The sequence below is a fragment of the Arvicanthis niloticus genome, chromosome 3, assembly GCF_011762505.2.
Source record: "Arvicanthis niloticus isolate mArvNil1 chromosome 3, mArvNil1.pat.X, whole genome shotgun sequence".
NCBI classification, from domain to species: domain Eukaryota; kingdom Metazoa; phylum Chordata; class Mammalia; order Rodentia; family Muridae; genus Arvicanthis; species Arvicanthis niloticus.
Window position 1 is genome coordinate 65,506,888 of NC_047660.1, and position 6,000 is coordinate 65,512,887.

Here is a 6,000-nt window from a genome sequence, read left to right on the forward strand (position 1 = left end):
GGAAGCTTAGCGTTAATGATGATAAAATAAATGAAGGATGGAGATTTCTTTTATGGGATGAATTCTCACAATAGAATGTTATAATGGCTAACCTTGTATTAACTCAACTAGACTAAAGAATGCCAGCTCACTGGTCTCCCCAGTTTCTGTGCAGAGACTGACTCTAGAAAGAATAAGAAAAGAATAGACCTGAATGATGCAGGTCACAATAGTTGAACTATTGTAGCACGGGGTAGCACAGTTAAGGAGAAAACATGAATTTTGGGAAAAAGAATAAAACTCCAAATAAGAAGGAGAGAGGTTTAAACTCTGAATATCTTCATTGCCCTCAGTAAGTTCATTAATGCATCGCTCAGCTGAACTCATGAGACCAATTATAAGAACACAAGCTAATATTGACTATTGACTCAGAAACAAGGTTTGCTGTTCCATTTGGCTCCCTCAGTATATGACACAGCATTTATCTTACTGCTCTGTGTACATGTGGACAAACTTTTTCTCTTATGAGAGGCATCTGTATCTTTATACTGTGTTTCCTGTACAGTAGAGGAAATGTAGAATATTGATAAGTTTTAGCTCTATTTTGTGTTAAAACATGAGGTGGGTCAAATCTTGGTCTCTTTCTTTCTTGTTCAGAATTATCAGAGAATCCAAGTATAACTACAGAAGACATATCTTTGTATTTAAGGTCAGATGATTACAGAGGAAAATTGCCACAAAGAGGAAGGACTTCCTGGACATAGGATTTCTTAACTGTACTGCCTCTTCATGCAGTATACATAGTGAGGACATGGAAGGATTGACTCTCAGGACCTCACTGAGTGTCTTTTGACATCTCAGCCTCGTAAGATCCTCATGAAGTGAAGGCTGGTGGAAGTTTAGGTTGAGCACTGCAACGTGATCCAAGGGAATGCAGAGTCTTACTTGTAAAGGCTGAAGTGGATTCATAAAAAATTATATGTCTTTATTTGGGTTACAATTGAGTGCAAGGGGAACACAAAATCTGTGAAAGTTTTTAAAGCTAGTTTTGTACTTTGTCTTGGCGAAGATTAATTGCAAACAGGCTTTCCATGAACATTTGCTGTGAGATTTCCTGGTGATCAGCTTTCCTGGCTGAGCACTGAGTTTGTGGATCTCAATGGTGGTTCTCTCAAACACTGTGTTCCATCTTATGCTGCCTCAAAGTAATCAACTCATGATCTTCCAGGTGTTGGAATTTAACCTAGAGATTTGGTGCTGTTCTTGTGAAAGCCAAGTCAATAGTACTGAGAGAAGACACACACAACCCTTTCACAGGGCCACTTCCATCAGCCCTCCTGCAGCGTGATTTGTGTGCACCTTCCCCCACAGCCTCCCTCACTGTGCCTCTCACAGCACAGTAGTAAAGGGCAGAGTCTGACAGTTGCACTGAGGACTTCTGCAGATGGAAGGAGCTGCTGCTCTTGTGAAGAGTGGCGTGGAATCCTTGGTACTCGGTCCCCTTGTTATCTTCCAAGCTCTTCAGGAGTAGCTGAGGGGCTTTGTGGAGATGTTGAACATACCATAAAAGCAGAGTATTCAAATAAGGAGTCTTATAAGTGCAGTTCAGGATCAGAGATGCCCCCACTGTGAGGGTTATGGACTTTTCATTGCTCAACTCTAGAAATAAATAAGATTGGTTTGCTATAGGGGGAGATGAATAAAGTTCATTTTGACTTTAGAAGAAAATGTTACTTACCAAATAGTAAGAGGATCACAATACTGGACCAAATGATAGAAAGCATGCTAGTAGAAGAAACTGATCCTTGATTCTTGCAATACACCCAATCTTACAAGGCTAGGCTCCAAAAATACTTTCTAGAAACTACTCTCCCATAGGCAAGAAACTGGTTCTGTACAATAGTCTCTCTCTCTCTCTCTCTCTCTCTCTCTCTCTCTCTCTCTCTCTCTCTCTCTCTCCCTCCCTCCCTCCCTCTCTCTGCATGTGTGTGTCTAAAAAGGAAATATAAAAGGAAATATGTGTGTTCAGCCTAGGATGCCCCAAATGCATATGAAACCACATCTATAATAGCAGTGATCTCTGGTGGTTTCCATGTCAACTGCATCAAAGCCTAGTCTACCATTACTGTCAACAGGTGATATGTCTCAAAACTCCTAATGGATGGCTGAAACCAAACTTAGTATATGCTGTTTTTATAAACACGCGTGTGTGTGTGTGCGTGCGCACACAAACACACACACAGAATCATGACTTATCTATAATATAGGATTAGAAGACACTTTAATTTTACACTTCATGTTTTTCTTCTTTTGCCTGCTATTTTCTAAAAGAAACAATAAATAGTTATGAAAAATTAAGAGCTTCTTCATGAAGACGAGTAGAGTATTCTCTGTTAGTGACACTGTGTTCCTTTGGTGGGGGAAGTGAATCTAAATGGATCCTGAACTTTGGATTCTAGACCCTCTATAGCTAAGAATTCACTTTCATCTATACATAATCTGAAATATTCTAGAACTCATTGTATCTTTTGAAAATAGAATTTCAGGATGTTTCAAAATGTCCCATTGTTAATACAATACAGAAATATCTTCATCTTAAAGGTGGAAAATATATGTCTTTGTGGGATCAGGTTTGTGTGCAGGCAGCAGGTGCCTGGGGAGCACTGTGCACTGGCTGCACAGAAGTAGGTGGCTGAGTCCCCAAGACGAGCAGCTGTGATGTTCAGAGAGAGATATTTGTCTGTCTTGTTCAGTAGGACAGTGAGTCCTTGTTCTTTTCTGTCCACATTTGAAAGAACATTTATAAGCAACTGGAGACCTGCTCCCGGCTCTTGCTTGTACCAGAAGAAGTAATAACTGTTAGGATCTGTGTAGGTGCAGATGATAACGGCGCTGTCTCCCTCCTGGACACTCAGGTGAGAAGGGCGCTGCTCCATCTGCTCGCCTCTGCTCACACCTGTGCAAAAGAAAACAGCAGAAGACCATCAGGCTGCCATTCTCCAGACACTGCTTTCCTTCCTATGGTGATTTCAGGCAATCTGGACAAGGCCAGTCTGCTCCACGGACTGTTAATGAACACTGGCCAATACCTTGTTCCCCAAAACTCTCACTCACAGTTCAGCTGCAGCCACAAGCACAGGAACAAAGGTCCAGTCACTGTCTTCATTGCTCTCCTTCCAGACTGTGGCGTTCAGCCAGGCAAGATACTTCTGTGATCAGCTCACCTCCTCTGTCCTCCACAGCACTGATGCTTCCTCAGCTGTCTGCACAGAGGGCTGCTGACTACAGGCTGCTCTTACAACAGGCAAGCAAAGTCTCTGTGAGTTTGCAGGCGTGGAGATGCTCTGCCCCCTTGTGGACAGCTCCTTCCTGCTGCACCAGCTGCTCCAGCTGACATTATAACATTACTTTTTTTTTTTTTTTTTTTTTTAAACATTATAACATTACTTTTTTTCATCTATTTATTTTTTGCTTTTATTTAAAAATTGTCTTACAGTTATAGAATACAGAGCTGATAACTGATTGAATGTTATCTACCTATAGCACACAGTTCCATAGATTTGCTATAATCTTAGAATAAATATTTCTGGAATGTTCTTGACATCTCATTCGTTCTTAGGGTATTCAGTACTGAACAGGATTAAAAAACACTGAGATGGATGGCCCAGTAACAGATTTCTATATTTTCCTGCCTCCCCAACACCCCCAATGCTCAGAAGACAATGCCTCATATGGACATTAGCTACCAAGATGTGAAAACTGGGAAGTTTCAGGATCTAGGGTTAACCTGCCTGGAAAACTACCACAAAACTAGGTTATCTCAGCCATTTCCTGGTATGTAAAGAAATCCCCTAAGGATAAGTAGGCTTCTCTGCATAATACTTGGTGACTTTAATGCTCACTCATCCTTTGATGGTAACTATGATCATCATGCTTCCCAAGCTTCACTCTGGGCATACCATCAATACAAAAAAAATAAAAAGAAGGAAAGAAATTTAAGAATTAAAATGTACATGTCACATGGGCTTGACAGACATTTGCAGAACATTCTACCCTAGAGCTATGGAGTATACAATCTCCTCAAAAGCACATCGAACTTTTCTCAAAAACAGATTATATTATCTAAGCACTAATAAATATAAAATAATTGAAATGATATTTTATATCTCATTAGATCATGGTAGAACACATTTAGAGCCGGGCTGTGGTGGTGCACGCCTTTAATCCCAGCACTTGGGAGGCAGAGGCAGGCAGATTTCTGAGTTCGAGGCCAGCCTGGTCTACAGAGTGAGTTCCAGGACAGCCAGAGCTACACCGAGAAACCCTGTCTCGAAAAAACAAAACAAAACAAAACAAAACAAAACAAAACAGAATACATTTAGAAACCTATAGCAATCAAAACTACGGACTCTACACTACATGAATATAGGAAAAATGTCAATGATTCATTCGTTGAAAAGAAAGCACAGGAGAACTTTAAAATTGCATAGGGTTGAGTGATTAAAATTAAAGCATGCTTTGTCATCACTTTGGAGATACAGAAAAAGCAGTTCTCACATGACAAGTTGGCTCAGTGGGTAAAGGCACTGGTTGCCATGCTTGACAGAGTGTGGACAATGTGATTCTAAATAGAAATAGTAAGACGGAGGTGTTGCAATATCTTATCACAAAGTAGATTACAGAGGCATAGGAACAAGAGCAACATTTTAGTGACAATAAAAGGGACATGTAGACAAGTTAAATAGAATTGAAAACACAGAGATAAGGCAACAGAATCTCAACTACATAACTTGACAAAGGTTTCATAAACACATTGATGAAATGACACCTTCAATAATGGTTTTAAGAAAAACAGATGCCCATATGTAAAAGAACAAAACTAGGTCTATTATTTAGTGCAAAATTAATTCAAACTGGATGGAAAATCTCAATATAAGACTAGAAACTCTAAGTAAAAGTGTTAGAGAAAAGCATAGAGAAATCATTTCAAAAATAGGCATAGGCAAGCACTTTTTAAAACACCCCAATAGTTGAGAAAATAATTCCAAGAATCAACAAGAATGGGAGATTGACCAGGTGCTTTTGCCAGTAAAGGCTCATGCTGCATGAGTCTGGTGACAAAGTTGGATCTTCACAGCCCAATTAAATGTGTAAGGGGAGAAATGGTGCCATAAGGTTGCCTGCTGTCCATGTGAGCATGTGCACTGTTACATGTGCACCCCTCTCCTATCACACACAATAATAGTAACGATAATAATAATAAACCAATGAGAGCATGTGAGATTAAAAAGTGTTTGTGTAGTAAATGCAATACTTAACAGAGTGAATAGGCAATATCTTATGTAGGATTACTTTGGCTCAAGTGACCCAAAAAAAGCATGAGAATGAGAGGGTTTATTTCACTTTACACATTGTAGTTCATCAATCAGGGAAGTCAGACAGGAATTTTACAAAGAAACCTGGAGTTAGGAACTTACATAAAGGTCACGGAGGACTGCTACTTACAGGCTCAATCCCCATGGCCTGCTTATCCTGATTTCTTGTAGCATCCAGGACCACCAAGTCGGGGGTGGCACCACCCACAAGGGTCTGGACTCTTCTATATCAATCCTTAATTAAGAAACTGTTCTAAGGGCTTGCCTACAACCATATCTAGTGAAAGTCATTTTTTTTCAACTGAGGTTTCCTTCTCAGATGACTCTAGGTTGTCTCAAGTTGACATAATGGTAGCCAGCATGGGTAACATACTGAATAGGAAAAAAAATCTGTCATCTATATGTCAGACAGGTGATTCTATAATCTAAAAAGAACTCAAAACAGCTTAACACCAAAAATATTCTCAATAATCAATAAATAGGCAAATGAATTTAATAGGGAGTTTTCAAAAGAAGAAATACAAATGATTAATAAGTATATGAGAGAAAAATTTCAATATCATTTGCCATAAAGGAAATGTAAAATAAAAATTTGGGCTTCTACCTCTCCCTTGTCAGAATGGTCATCATTAACAGAATAAAATAC